Source organism: Sus scrofa, chromosome 4, assembly GCF_054392235.1.
Source record: "Sus scrofa isolate SSC_HxYL_T2T_F1_AM1 chromosome 4, Sscrofa_HxYL_maternal_Yorkshire_Landrace_v2.0, whole genome shotgun sequence".
Classification (NCBI taxonomy): domain Eukaryota; kingdom Metazoa; phylum Chordata; class Mammalia; order Artiodactyla; family Suidae; genus Sus; species Sus scrofa.
The window spans coordinates 51,290,704-51,306,908 of NC_139386.1; the positions used below are offsets into that span (position 1 = coordinate 51,290,704).

The window sequence follows — 16,205 nt, forward strand, 5'->3', positions numbered from 1 at the left end:
AGAGTTCCTGCTGTAGTGCAGAAGGTTAAGGATCTTGCTTTGCCTCTGTGGTAGCATGGTTTGATTCCTGGCCTGGTGCAGCGGGTTAAGGATGCAGTGTTGTGGCAGCTGTGGCATATGTTGCAGCTGTGGCTCAGATTTGATCCCTGGCCTGGTAATGTCCATATGCTATGGGTGTGGCATATATATATATATATATATATATATATATATATATATATATGAAATTTTGATGGAACATATAATGAGGTATCTTCTTTTTTCTTTTCTTTTCTTTTCCTGATTACTCCAGAAAAACCAAAGACCACATAAGAACAAGATATGTAGGACAGGAAATTCCCTAAACTTGTAATTTCATTTAGTCACTTATTAGGAGTAAGGAGAAGAGTTGGATACTGACAGATAGGAGCAAGTGCTGCCTGTTAAGATTTAATGCAACCACTAAATAAGATAATCAAGAGAAAATGAAAAACTGGAGCCCGATTATCTTTCATTAGACAGAAGCAGACCTTAGTCACTGTCGGCAAAAGGAAGCATTATGAGGTAGAAAGGCCATGGGAGCTGGAGTCAGAAGACATGAGTTTGAGTCCTGAGCTCTGCTACTTATTATGATCCTGGATAAATCTGGCAGGTCACTTTGAATTGATATACTCAACTCAAAGAAAAGGATAATAATGACATCATTAGCAACAATTGTACTGGGTTTGCTATAGTAAATGAAATAAGATTAGAAAAACTAATTTATTACTTTTTCAGTAAAAATAGACTGGACTCTAGTGATCATAGGAAGTAGTCCATCCTATGACTCACCATCCCAAATTGGAAACATTTACTCAGCATCTTCTTATAAGCACACCCACACCCTAATCTCCTCTTCTCTCTCTGAATTGGTTTGCTGAATGGCTTTCTGATTGCCTATTAGTCTACCTAGCTCTAGGCTAGCTAAGGTGGCCAATCAGGGGATCTGAACTAGACAGGCAGGGAATTTTAAGGACTTTGAGGTGATGGACGTGTATTAGTATTGATTTTTCACAGCCTGTTTTGCTATGCTCATCATTTGGCTCCTTTCTATTTAGATTCATTTGTACAGCACTTTCCGCATATTGTACTTTACTTTGTAATTATCCTGACTAATAACTAATAGTATGTGCTATTATTGAGCTTCTTGCATGTAAACCATGCTTTTCCATATCCTGGAAAAGATCTACTCTTTTTAGAGTCTATTAAAGAAGGGCCACATTCATGAAAAACCAGTGAAAGACAAGCATGAACAAACATAGTTCCTATTTTAACATTGGAAGTCCCTGTACTAGGTTTATGGTGAAAACAAGACCAAGAAGTATTCAGAAAGTCTTGGCTGTGTTCATCAATGCCACTGAATATAAGAACATATTAATTTTCTTTAGTTTTGAAAACATCAGGAGCCCATAACAGTTTGATTTCTAACCTAGATGGCATCATGCACTGATGAGTGTAATTCACTGAAATAAGACAAGGCCACTGTAATAGAAATTAACTCTGAACATGGCCAAGAACCTTATTACCAATGCCTGGGTTAGGGAGGTGGGGGGCATGGAGAATAAGAAAAGAAAATGACTAGTAAAGAGAAAACTGATTGGGAATCTATAGTTTATTTTTTAGCACTAATCTCAAGGTCCAAAGATAGGGAATAAAATGGGATAGTCTCAGTGCTACTTAAGAAACTGACAATTTGTACAGATTAGATCAAATATTGTCCTGTGATGATGATCTCCCTTGTTTGCATGGAAAATTACAACTCTAAGTTAGCTAATGAAAATCTAAAAGAAAAAAATTACTGTATTCATTATACATACATGTTACAAACATTTCTGTAGATTCACTTCCTCTCAAATATCTAATGCTAAAATTATAAAGGCATGTTGGGCCTCAAAATATTTTTCTTCCTTCTTTTTAAAAATTTTATTTATTTATTTATTTATTTATTTATGTTTTTTTAGGGCTGTACCAGCATCACTAGTCAGGAGAGAAGAAATATCTAGGGTGACATAAAAAGTCACCCTGGTCAGCAAAAAAAGATGGTCGCAATGGGCATAGATGCAGACGTGGCCAGTGGGAGATTGGGAGGCATTTTGTGTCAATTTTTTCCCATGGTGCTAGGACTGCAAAGATTTTATTGACAGGTCACTCAATGTGCTATTACTGGACTAGTCCTTACTCATAGTAGCCAAAAGTTTCTGGACCGCTTGTCTTACTAGTCTCTTATGGTCCAGGAAAATATTCCTTTTTGTTTCTTCTTATATCTAGAGCTACACTGTTACAATTATTAAGCTTTTTTTTTTTTTTGTCTTTTTAGGTCTTCACCCATGGCATATGGAAATTCCCAGGCTAGGGGTCAATTTGAAGCTGCAGCTGCTGGCCTACACCACAGCCACAGCAATGCCAGATCTGAGCCTCATCTGCAACCTATACCACAGCTCACACCAATGCTGGATCCTTTAACCCACTGAGCAATGGCAGGGATCAAACCTATGTCCTCATGGATACTAGTTGGGTTCATTACTGCTGAGCCATGACAAGAAATCCCTACAGTTATTAATCTCATATGGGACTATAAATAATTTTATCTCAGTTACACATCTGGTAATGCAAGAAATAACAATTTTATTTAATAGTTAATAAAAAATAATATAGTTAGTAGTATTAGTAAAGTCATAAGAATTTAAGTCATGAGCTTTAACCAAGTGCAACCCAGTATATCACCAGTTCATCTGACTAGTCTGTCCCTTATCTTTAAAGGAATTATATATTGGCTTTGTCCATAAGGCAAACTTAATTTCCTAATGTTTCTAGCCTGGTTATCCCTAGATGATCTAACTGTTCCCAACACAAGGGAGACTTTAAATTTAAATTACCATATCCTGATGTTAACCACATAACTCTATCCCGTAGTTGTGGAAAGTTAAATCCTTTGGCTGAAGTCTTGCTTATTGTTGATTGAGCTTGAGTAAATTTATGTTATTTATTTATTTATAGGGCTGCACCTGCAGCATATAGAAGTTCCTAGACTAGGGGTCAAATCGGAGCTACAGCTGCAAGCCTACACCACAGCCATAGGCACAGCAATGTGGGATCTGGGCCATGTCTGTGACCTTCACCACAGCTCACAGCAATGCTGGATCCTTAACCCACTGAGCGAGGCCAGGGATTGAACCGAATCCTTCTAGATCCTAGTTAGATTTGTTAACTGCTGAGCCCTGAAGGGAACTCCAAGCTCGTGTAACTTTAGAAGAAAACATATTTATAGCCTGGGTCAGAGCAGGTATTATTAATTGGCCAGGTGAGAAGTATCCCACCTAGTAATATCAATAATGGCCTGAGAAGAATTATATTTTTTCCAATAAAATTACAAAGGTCCAACTCATAAGAGCCTTGGAGGTAAGAAGCCCAACAAGGTAAATCAGAAGTTTTAGTTGCAGGTAATTGACTAGAAACCCAACAATTGGATTGATTTCTAAAGTTTAATAGGATTGTTCCCATGATAGAAAAACATTTGATTAAATGATTTTTCTTTAAAATTACCCTCATTTTTACCAAATATAGCCAGATTAGAATGGTAGAAAGTATATCCCAGATGGAAAACATATATATATATATTTATTTTTAAAAAGCTCTGGCTCGTGTTTTTAAAGAAAAATTGTGCATGATTTACTTTTTACCAGTCTGTTCTGGCATGTTCTAATGATATCAGAATCACCTGGATTAATGATAGCCAGTGTGCATACTCTGTTTCTACATGCTATGCCCAATTCAATATTATTGCCACTGTAGTGATGGACACTAGTTTTGGCCAACGTGGCATAATATTCTGTTTCAGATTTCCTCAAGGCTGGGCAGCTCTTGGCAAGGATGGCCAGTTTTGCTTTGCCTCGTCTGATCATTTTCAGAGTCTGCTTGTACATACTTTCCACTTTTCATAAAGAGTTGGAGCTGAGAGTTGATTGACTCCAGTGAATTTTTGTCTTCTTTGTGGCTACCATCTTCCTGCCTTAGATGCAGGATGCCCCCAACCACAAGCAGCTGCCAAGATGGCTGGGGAATAAGAAAAGCAAAAAAACATATTTTCTAACCATTTCTTTTTCATTATTGGTTTTGCCAGGTAGCCAGGAAGAACCAAGTGGCCATTTTGGATTTCCCATAGTCCTGACTGTTTAAGTCATAGCTATTATTTACCCGTCTTAATTTCTCTGATTTAGGAGCAGACTTTTGCCATGCTATAAGGGCATCAGTATGGCAACAATGGGGGGTTAATTTTTTTTTTTTTTAGAAGTAGAATGCAATCTACGTGTGCTATAATCTTCACAGATTTTGTTGTTTTTACTTTTTATTTGACAATGTTTCCCCCTGTAATTTAATCAACCAAATAATTAAAGGATCTTATTTAACCTCTAGTATAACCTAGGTACAATAAATACTTAAAGTTGAAGACTCTAGACATGTCTATATTAATTAGATCCACAAACCTTAACACCAAGTATTCATTTAATACTGAATATTTCCTAGTTAACATGAACCTAAAATTAATTCTGGCCGGTTACCTTCTGTATTTGAGAATTTATGTCAGTGCTTAATTTCCTTTAAGCTAATTAAGTAGGGCTCCTTTATGAATTAATTTTGGTAATGCCATACATCCATGACACACATATACAAACACATAATACAGAGACCTCACTGTGTCCATTCTGAAGTTTTAGCTATGGATAAGCTACAATTTTGTAAAATCCATCTTCTCTGCACCCTTCCCTTTGGGTAAGGGGGTGGGGATTGGGGAGCAGGGGGTTGAAGAGGATGTTGGCAAGATGAGGATAGGAAGAGTCATCCAGAATAGCTGGTGGGAGGGAGAAGGAGGGAGACTAGGCAATAGAGAAGCAACAGAGAGACGCTTGCAGCAAGAGTCCCTTAGGCCCAGATTTTGGTTGAGGGCCACGAAGGCCTGGAAGTCAGGTGCCTCAGAGTCCTTTCCTTGTCAAATTCCTTCTAATTTCTGAGGATACAGCTGAGGGGAGAGTGTGCAGGAGGCTCTGGGATGTACCATAAAACATTCTTAGCCTATATGCTGTAGATTGGGGATACTGAAAGTAACTGACTGGCAAAAGATATCCCTTTTTGTCTCAGTGATGTCTCCATGTGATCAAAACATAAAGTGACAACTGTCTCTGCCAATTGTTTCATATGACTGGGGGAAGTGGCCAGAGAAATGGGGAACCCTGTGACTAGGGAGGGGAAATTCCCAGGAGCCAGCCAGAATTAACTCATCATTAGATCTTTTGGGATGTGGAAGGAGTTCACAGGAGCAGCAAGGTCCTTTAAAGCCAATCCAGCTAAGAAAGACAGAGCAAAACTAGTAGGAAAAGAAGGCTGGGGATTATGTCTTATAGTCCTATTGGGGAGGCAGTGGCCAGGGGACAGTGAGTTCTGTATTTTTCTTTAACCAGTGTGAGTCTTCAAGCTGTAGGCTGCCCTGATGGCTTATAATTGCCTGACCCATGCCCACATGGTATCTGTTGTCTTGGTCTCCAGCTGGAAGGAAAAGGAAAAGAGGAACCTCTATCCCTGAGGGTAGCACTTTCTAAGGTATGGTGAGCAGTGAGGCCTTCAGAACACACCAAAGTATAACTCTGTCCAGGGGCCCTCAGCTGCTTCCATAGCTACCTGCCTGTTCACACTGTTTTCCAGAAAGAGAGAAGGGAGGAGTGGAGGGTAGACCCTCAGTAAGCTCTCTGCACAGGTTGCCAAAATGTTGTGGTCCATGCTTGGGTTGGAAAAAGAATTTCCAGACTCAGAGCGGAGTCAATATAAATATAAGTTTATTGAGGTAAGAAATGCTGCTAGCACAGTGGGAGGACTTGATAATCAGGGAGAGTCATCTCCCAGCTCATGGTTGTGTCTGTTTTTATAGCTCAGGGACAAAGGGAGAGGAAAGATCTCTACACTTGCTGGTTGGTTGGGGGCACATATTGCCCCTATAGGGTGGTGTGAGGAGTGGGCCAAAAACCTTTTCTAGTTTTTTTTTTTTTTTTCTTTCAGCTTTTAAGGTTGGCAGGCAAGAGTAGGCCAGGTTGCTCAGGAAGGGCTCAAGAACTCTGTAACTAATGCATTGGGATGGGAGGGGTGATGAGGGCCTGGTAATTTTTACTGTGGCCAGAGGATCTTTGAGTTTATCTCATTGGAGAGGCCTTGAAGTCCCACAGGTACTGCTTTACTTTAAAAAAAAAAAGCATGCACATTCTTTTTCAAAAATATTATTGGATGTATTTCCCTGCTCTATACAGTAAGACTTTGTTTTTTACCCATTCTAAATGTAATAGTTTGCATCTACTAACCCCAAACTCCCATTCCCTTCCCCACCCTCTTGACAAACATAAGTCTATTGAGAGTTATGTTTTATTCAGCAGATTTTCTGAGAACTTCAAGCCTGAAGACAGGACTCAGATCCCTCTGAAGGACTGCTCCAAAGAGGCTAGGGAAGATCCAGGATATATAGGAGTTTTTTTGCAACAAAGACCAGGTATTTGGAACATCAAAAGATTACTGTTAATTAAAGAAAACCTGATATTTTAAGCTAATGAATTTAGCACTTTTCTATGTATGGAAAATGGAAGAGCCTGGGCTCATTGAAATCATTCCTTTGATAAGCATGTTAGCAATCTGAGGCCAGTATCCTGTGTTTTTCCATCTGGAATTCCCTCAGGGTGCACTGTTGGGGATGGCTCCAGTGCCTTCTGGCTTGATGGATGCACCATCCTTTGTTCATCAACATGGTAGGCTACAGTTTTCACCAATAAATTTCTCCTTGTTTTTGTCCCTTTTCAGTCCATCCTCTACACAGTCTTAGTAAGTAATCTTAAAACATGTAAATCATAGAATATGATATAATTTCTTCCTTAAATTTATCCCATGGCTTCCATTACATATATCATGATATCTGAACTCTTTATCAAAGGCCCTGTGTAATTGTGGCCTCTACCTGCTAATTTGGCATCAGCTCATTGGCTTTGAGCTTCCTCCAAATCTTCATTGGGCTGGTTCTTCCTCTTCATTGGGGGAAATCTTTCAGATTTTCCTTTTTAAAAATGTACTCTAATATTAAGAAAAATCTAAAGTAGATTCTTCTTCCCCAATTCTTCTGAAATCCACTATCCTGCTTGGTTTTATTAATAACACTAACCTCTACTCCTATTGGATCTTATTCACTTAAATAAAATTGTGTATTCCTTCCTCCCTCATGTATTGTCTTCCTCTCCTCCTAGAATATAAATCCTTTGAGGACAGGAACTTTATATCTTTTTCATGCATCTCTACTCCCAGACACATGGTCTGTGCTCACTAGCATTTTCTAGAATGAATGAATAGTAAATGTCATTGTTACATTCCTTGTCAAGATAAGGATAGACCAGCAAGAAGTCAAGAAATCATAACAATGTAGATGTTGCTGTCTGTGACAATTTTTTTTTTTTTTGGTCTTTTTGCCTTTTCTAGGGCCGCTCCCGTGGCATATGGAAGTTCCCAGGCTAGAGGTCTAATCAGAGCTGTAGCCACCGGCCTACGCCAGAGTCACAGCAACTCAAGATCTGAGCTGTGTCTGTGACCTACACCACGGCTCATGGCAACGCCGGATTCTTAACCCACTGAGCAAGGCCAGGGATCGAACCCGAAACCTCATGGTTCCTAGTCGGATTTGTTAACCACTGCGCCAGGATGGGAACTCCAACAATTGTGTTTTTTTCTTCACAAATTGTACCCAGGATATCAGTGAAGGACTAGTTTTAAATCATTTCTCCTACTACCTCATTGGGTGTTTCTGCAATATTTTCCAGTGAAAACTATAATTTTGAATGATAGGTTGGCTTTTGGTAGAAATTGTAGAGCATCCCATGTCAACTGGAAACAAAATTTCCTTTAAGAGGTGCCATACTCATTAAAATTCATTCATGACTCTGCATTTCTTCCATAATAGCACAAAATAATACATAAATATTTAAATATAACAATATAAATAATAAATATTTTATTATTTCTGAATTTTAAGAGTATTTAAGGAAGCATCTTTGAATACCTATCATTGACTTTAACTACAACTATGCCAAAACTTCCAGTTTGCCTGGAAGCAAGCATACAAGTTTTTTTCTGAGACCCTGAAAACACTCTGTATTTATTACGCCCTAAAATATTTTCATGTAGATCAGACAAGCCATATAACCCTGAAAGCTCATTGGACTAAAAGTTAGTGGGAAACAAATAACAGCAGTAAAAAGACTTTCAGAACAATATAGAAAAACATAGAAATGATAGAGAAAATAGCATAGTTCTTATTCTATTTTAATAGGAGGAAACATTTATTCCTAATAGCCTATATATGGAAACAACCTGAGAAGTTAAGGAACAAGCACTGCTGCAGTTTAGGCTCAGATCTGACCCCTGGCCCAGGAACACTCTATGCCACAGGGCAGCCAAAAATGGGAAAAAAATGTTACTAATTTCATATCCTGTGTAAGAGTTTACCTTTTTAATAGCAATACTATGCTATCGACTTATGGTCAACTTAAATATTGTTAGAAATCTTTCATCTTAAACATCATAGTTTTCTATTACAAAACAAATATCTGTTCATCATAAAAACAAATTTATTTTTATTTTATTATTATTATTATTATTTTGTCTTTTTTTAGGGATGCACCTGTGGCACATGGAGGTTCCCAGGCTAGGGGTCAAATCGGAGCTGTAGCTGCTGGCCTACACCACAGCCACAGCAATGTGGGATCCATGCCATGTCTGTGACCTATGTCACAGCTCATGGCAATGCCAGATCCTTAACCCGCTGAGAAATGCCAGGGATTGAACCTGCATCCTCATGGATACTAGTCAGATTTGTTAACCACTGAGCCACAATGGGAACTGTAAAAACAGATTTAAATATAGTTGGTTAGGAAATAATATAAAATAATCATAATCTCAACATGTAGAGATCATTGTTATTAATCCTTATGTATGTTTTACACTTAAGGACATACATAACTTACAGATTTTGAATCTTATTGTATATATTTTTAGGAAACATAATTTTTACTAAATATATTCTACTTTGTAGTGACATTAAATACTTTTCTGTAATTTCATGTTATTGATGTATACACATTCTATTATGAAGAAATGCCACAATTTATTTAATAATATCAAGAAATATCAGTGAGCATATTAATGGCAAGGCATTCTGATAGAATTGAAAAGCCACTGTGAATAAGACAGAATTCTTGTCCTCAAAGAGTTTAAAGTCTACTGGAGAACACAGAACAAGTGCCAGGTAATTGCTAGACAAGAAGCTAAAACTGTGAAAGGAGTGGGTTTATTAGTTTCCTATGGATGTTATAACAATAAAAACTTATTCTCTTCCAGTTATGGAGGCCAGAAATCATAAGTAAGTTTCATTGGGATAAATTCAAGGTATCAGCAGAACTGGTTCCTTCTGGGAGTTCTGAGGGGAGAATATGTTTCCTCTCCTTTTCCAACTTCTAGAGCTGCATTCTTTGCATCTCTTGGCTCATGACTCCTTCCTCCATTTTAAGCTATCGGCATACTGTCTTCAGACCTCTCTCTGCTTTCTTAGTCACATACTTTTTATTTCTTTTTTTGAACACAGTAAAAGAAGTTAATCTCTTTGCCATTTTCTTGGGCCGCTCCTGTGGCATATGGAGGTTCCCAGGCTAGGGGTGGAATCGGAGCTGTAGCCACCAGCCTACACCACAGCCACAGCAATGCAGGATCCGAGCTGAGTCTGCGATCTACACACAGCTCATGGCAATGCCAGATCCTTAACCAACCGAGCAAGGCCACGGATAGAACCCGCAACCTCATGGTTCCTAGTCGGATTTGTTAACCACTGAGCCACGATGGGAACTCCAAGAGCAGCTTTTAAGGTTGGTTCAGTGGCCAATTATATAAGAAGCCCAGGTTATTTATTTATTTATTTTTAAGGTCTCATATGGAAGTTCCCAGGCTAGGGGTCTAATCAGAGCTACAGCTGCAGGCCTACACCACATCCACAGGTTTGGGATCTGAGCTGCATCTGTGACCTACACCACAGCTCATGGAAATACTGTATCCCAGACCCACTGAGCAAGGCAAATGATTGAACCTGCATCCTCATGGATACTAGTTGGATTCGTTTCCACTGTGCCACAGTGGAAACTCTCCAAAAGCCCAGGTTGTTACTATCACTTTGCTCTGCAATTCACCATCTATTGGTGCATCCTCTGCATGGGGGCAAAATGGCTGCAGAAGTAGCAAGCATCATATCCAGACCAGGCACTGTTTATCTCTTTTAAGATTGAGGAAACTTCTTTCAGAAGTGTCCTAGAGAATGTTGTCTTTTTTTTCCATTTTTTTTTGGTCTTTTGTCCTTTTAGAGCTGCACCCATAGCATATGGAGGTTCCCAGGCTAGGGGTCTAATCAGAGCTGTAGCTGCTGGCCTATGCCAGAGACACAGCAATGCCAGATCCGAGCCGCATCTGGGACCTACACCACAGCTCTTGGCAACGCCAGATCCTTAACCCACTAAGTGAGACCAGGGATCGAACCTGCAACCTCACGGTTCCTAGTCAGATTCTTTAACCACTGAGCCAGACAGGAACTCCTAGAATGTCCTCTTACATCTCACAGACCAGAATAGAGTCATATGTCCTTTCCTAAACCAATCACTGCCTAGGGGAATGAGGTTCTGTGGAAACTAACCTGGATCCCTCCTCATTTCCCTTCTGTTCCACAGTATTCAGGGTGGTAGTGAGGACATCGTGGAGCTCATTCTTTTTCCAAAATCCTGAGTGTTACTTGACAACTTCATGCTCTTCTGTAAGCCCTGATGGAATGTCCACGTCCTTTTAAGCCCAGAAAGCCAGCCACTCTCTCAGCCTTTACCAAGTCACTTCAGACATCCCCAGGCCTCCTCAAGCTGGCCAAAATTGTACATCTTTCAGGAATATTTTGTCTAGTACCTTATTTCATCTAGCCCCTTTTAGAGAATTTCTACTTTATTCCACTTCTCCATCAACTCCTTAATTTCACACTCATCAGAAAAAAAACTTAACTGGCAAATTGGAAGAGCTATACTTTTCCCAGGGTAGGGGTCGAATCGGAGCTGTAGCCACAGGCCTATGCCAGAGCCACAGCAACTCGGGATCCAAGCCGCGTCTGCAACCTACACCACAGCTCACGGCAATGCTGGATCGTTAACCCACTGAGCAAGGGCAAGGACCGAACCCGAAACCTCATGGTTCCTAGTCGGATTCATTAACCACTGCGCCACCACAGGAACTCCTCCACCTTGTTTTTTTTCTCAAGCCTGATGTTCCCTGGTCTTCCCTTTCCTTCAGACACTGCCAAATAACCTTATTGTGTATCATCGCTGCACAATGATGATGTGAAAGTTTTTTTGAGGACTCTGTTGTTTCAGACTTTTCCTCTCTTGCCTTTCTTTATCTACTGATAATACTTTCTTTTTCTTAAATTACTCAAAGAATTTTATTACATTTATAGTTGTACAATGATCATCACAACCAAATTTTACAGCATTCCCATCCCAATTCCCCAGTGCATCCCCCCCCACCCCAACATGTTTTCTTTGGAAACCATAAGTTTTTCAAAGTCTGTGAGTCAGTATCTGTTCTGCAAAGAAGTTCATTGTGTCCTTTTTTTAGATTCCATATGTAAGTGATAGCATTTGATGTTAGTGTCTCACAGTCTGACTGACTTCACTTAGCATGAAAATTTCTAGGTCCATCCATGTTGCTGCAAATGCTGTTATTTCTTTCCTTTTATGGCTGAGTAATATTTCCCATTGTGTATATATACCACATCTTCTTTATCCACGCCTCTGTTGATGGACATTTAGGTTGCTTCCATGTCTTGGCTATTGTATATAGTGCTTCAGTGAACACTGGAGTACATGTGTCTTTTCAAGTCATGGTTTTCTCTGGATAGATGCCCAGGAGTGGGATTGCTGGGTCAAATGGCAGTTCTATTTTTAGTTTTCTGAGGAATCTCCATACTGTTTTACACAGTGGTTGCACCAATTTACATTCCCACCAAAAGTGTAATAGGGTTCCCTTTTCTCCACACCCTCCCCAGCACTTATTGTTTGTAGACTTTAAAAAAATATATATACATATATTTTTTCTACTAAACAGCATGGGGACCTCAGTTACACATACATTTATACATTCTTTTTTTCTCACATTATGTGTTCCATCATAATTGATTAGACAGAATTCCCAGTGCTACACAGTAAGATCCCATTGCTAATCCACCCCAAAGGCAAAATTCTGCATCTATTTACCTCAAGCTCCCAATCCCTCCCACTCCCTCCCCTTCCCCCTTGGCAATCAGATGTCCATTCTCCAAGTCAGTGATTTTCTTTTCTGTGGAAAGTTTCCTTTGTGCCATATGTTACATTCCAGATATGTGATATCATATGGTATTTGTCTTTCTCTTTCTGACTTACTTCACTCAGGATGAGAGTCTCTAGTTCCATCCATGTTGCTGCAAATGGCATTCTTTTGTGCTTTTTTATGGCAGAGTAATATTCCATTGTGTATTTATACCACATGTTCCTGATCCAATCATCTATCAGTGGACATTTGGGTTGATTCCATGTCTTGGCTATTGTGACTAGTGCTGCAATGAACATGTGGGTGCGTGTGTCTTTTTTAAGTAGAGTTTTGTCCAGATAAATGCCCAAGAGTGGTATTGCTGGGTCATATGGTAGTTCTATGCATAATTTTCTAAGGTCCCTCCATACTGTTCTCCATAGTGCTTGTACCAGCTTCCATTCCCACCACCAGTGCAGTAGGGTGCCTTTTTCTCCACCCTCCTCCAGCATTTATTTGTGGACTTATTAATGATGGCCAATCTGACTGGTGTGAGGTGGTATCCAGTGGTAGTTTTGATTTACATTTCTCTAATAATCATGGATGTTGAGCATTGTTTCAAGTGCTTGTTGGCCATCTGTATATCTTCCTTGGAGAAATGTCTATTCAGGTCCTTTGCCCATTTTTCAATTGGGTTGTTGGCTTTTTTGCTGAGTTGTATAAATTATTTGTATATTTTAAAGATTAAGCCCTTTGTCAGTTGCATCATTTGAAAGTATTTTCTCCCATTCCGTAAGTTGTCTTTTTGTTTTCCTTTTGGTTTCCTTTGCTGTGCAAAAGCTTGTCAGTTGGATTAGGTCCCATTGTTTTATTTTTGCTTTTATTTCTGTTGTTTTGGGAGACTGACCTGAGAAAACATTTGTAAGGTTGATGATGTCACAGAATGTTTTGCCTATATTCTCTTCCAGGAGTTTGATGGTGTCTTGTCTTATATTTAAGTCTTTCAGCCATTTTGAGTTTATTTTTATGTGAGGGTGTGTTATGGTTTTATTGATTTGCATCAAGCTGTCCAATTTTCCCAGAAATACTTGTTGAAAAGACTGTCTTTCCCCCATTTCATATTCTTGCCTCCTTTGTCAAAGATTAATTAACTGTAGGTGTCTGGATTTATTTCTGGGTTCTCTATTTGGTTCCATTGGTCTGTCTGTCTGTTTTGGTATCAGTACCACACTGTCTTGATGACTGTGGCTTTGTAATGTTGAAGTCTGGAAGAGTTATGCCTCCTGCTTGGTTTTTGTTTCTCAGGATTGCTTTGGCAATTCTGGGTCTTTTGTAGTTCCATATAAATTTTTGGATTTTTTGTTCTAGTTCTGTGGAAAATGTCATGGGTAATTTGATAGGGATTATATTGAATCTGTAGATTGCTTTGGGTAGTATGGCCATTTTTACAATATTAATTATTCCAACCCAGGAGTATGGAATAGCTTTCCATTATTTTGTTTGTAGACTTTTTAATCCTGGCCATTCTGGCTGGTGTAATGTGGTACCTCACAGTGGTTTTGATTTGCATTTCTCTAATAATGAGTGATGTTAAACATCTTTTCATTTATTTTTTGGCCATCCAAATCTCTTCTTTGGAGAATTGTCTGTTGAGATCTTCTGCCCATTTTTTTTTTTTGTGGGGTTGTTTGTTTTTTTGGTATTGAGCTGAAGAAGGTGTTTATAAATTTTTGGAGATTAATCCCTTATCAGTTGCTTCATTTGCAAAGATATTCTCCCATTATGTGGGTTGTCTTTTCATTTTGTTTAGGGTTTCCTTTGCTGTGCAGAATATTTTAGGTTTAATTAAGTCCCATTTGTTTATTTTTGTTTTTATTGTCATTAAGAGGTGGATCTGAGAAGATGTTGCTCTGGTTTATGTTGGAGAGTGTTTGGTCTATGTTTTCCTCTAACAGTTTTTTAGTGTCTGGTTTTATATTTAGGTCTTTAATCCATTTTGAATTTATTTTTGTGTATGGTTTTTTGAAAGTTTTCTAATTCCATTCTTTTCCATGTGGCTGTCCAGTTTTCCCAGCACCACTCATTGAAGGGGCTGACTTTTCTCCATTGTGTGTTTTTGCCTCCTTTGTCATAAATTAGTTGACTGTAGGTGTGGGGGTTGAATACTGGGCTTTCTATCCTGTTCCACTGATCTCTATTTCTGTCTTTGTGCCTGTATCATAAAGTTTTGATGACTCTTGCTTTGTAGTATAGTCTGAAGTCAGGGAGCTCCATTTTTCTTTTTCAGGATATCGTTGGCTTTTCTGGGTCTTTTGTGCTTCCAAACAAACTTTAAAATATTTTGTTCTAGTTCTGTGGAAGATGTCCTTGGTACTTTGATAGGGATCACATTGAATTTGTAGATTGCCTTGGGTAGTATGGTCATTTTGATAATATTGACTATTCCAATCCAAGAGCATGGTATGTCTTTCCATCTATTTGTGTCATCTTTGATTTCTTTCATCAGCATCTTATAATTTTCAGAGTACAGGTCTTTTGTCTCTTTAGGAAGGTTTATTCCTAAGTATTTTAGTCTTTTTGATGTGATGGTAAATGGGATTGTTTCCCTAATTTCTCTTTCTGCTCTTTCATTGTTAGTATATAGAAATGCCATCAATTTCATATCCTGCGACTTTGCCAAATTCATGGATGAGCTCTTACAGTTTTCTGATAGAGCCTTAGGATTCTCTAGGTATAGTATCATGTCATCTGCAGATAGTGATAATTTTACTTCTTCCTTTCCAATTTGAATTCCTTTTATCCCTTTTACTTCTCTGATTGCTGTGGCTAGGACTTCCAAAGCTATGTTGGAGAGTAGTGGTGAGAGCAGACATCCTTGTCTCATTCCTGATCTCAAAAGAAATTCTTTCATTTTTTTCACTATTGAGAATGATGTTCGCTGTGGGTTTGTCATATATGGCTTTTATGATGTTGAGGGAGTTTCTCTCTATGTCCACTTTATGAAGGGTTTTTATCAGAAATAGGTGTTGATTTTTGTCAAAGGTTTTTTTCTGCATCTCTTGAGAGGATCATATGGTGTTTATTCCTCATTTTTTTTTTTTTTTGGTCTTTTTGCCTTGTCTAGGGCTGCTCTTGCGGCATATGGAGATTCCCAGGCTAGGGGTCTAATCGGAGCCGTAGCCACTGGCCTATGCCAGAGCCACAGCAAGGTGGGATCTGAGCCGCATCTGCAACCTACACCACAACTCGCGGCAATGCAGGGTCCTTGACCCACTGAGAAAGGCCAGGGATCAAACCTGCCACCTCATGGTTCCTAGTCGGATTCGTTAACCACTGCTCCACGACGGGAATGCCTATTCCTCATTTTTTTTTTAATGTGGTGCATCACAGTGAATGATTTGCAGATAGTGAAGAATGCTGCATCCCTGGGATAAATCCCACTTGATCATGATGTACAGTCCTTTTATTGCGTTGCTGGATTCCCAGAGCTGCCATTGACACATTCATATATACTTGGTGTTTTTAGAACAAAACAGAAATTTATTCTTTCATAGTTTTAGAGGCCAGAAATCCAAATTTATTTTACCTAAAACGTCATATTCCTTCCAAAAACAATAGGGGAGAATCCATATTTGCTTCTTCCAGCTTTTGGTGACTCTTGTCATCCTTAGCTTATGGCTACATCACTCCAGTTTCTTCTGTCTTCTCAGGGCCTTCTCTTCTATCTGTGTCTTCTCTTCTGTCTCTTAAAAGGACAATTTACCATTCAATTTAGAGCCCACCAAATTAATCCAGGATGGCCTCAT

At 39.0% G+C, this 16,205-nt stretch overlaps 1 pseudogene; it reads right to left on the reverse strand.

The window, feature by feature from the left end:
- Positions 1-3,687: 3,687 nt before the first annotated feature.
- Positions 3,688-5,790, reverse strand: LOC106510033 (large ribosomal subunit protein eL30 pseudogene; annotated as a pseudogene).
- Positions 5,791-16,205: the final 10,415 nt, after the last annotated feature.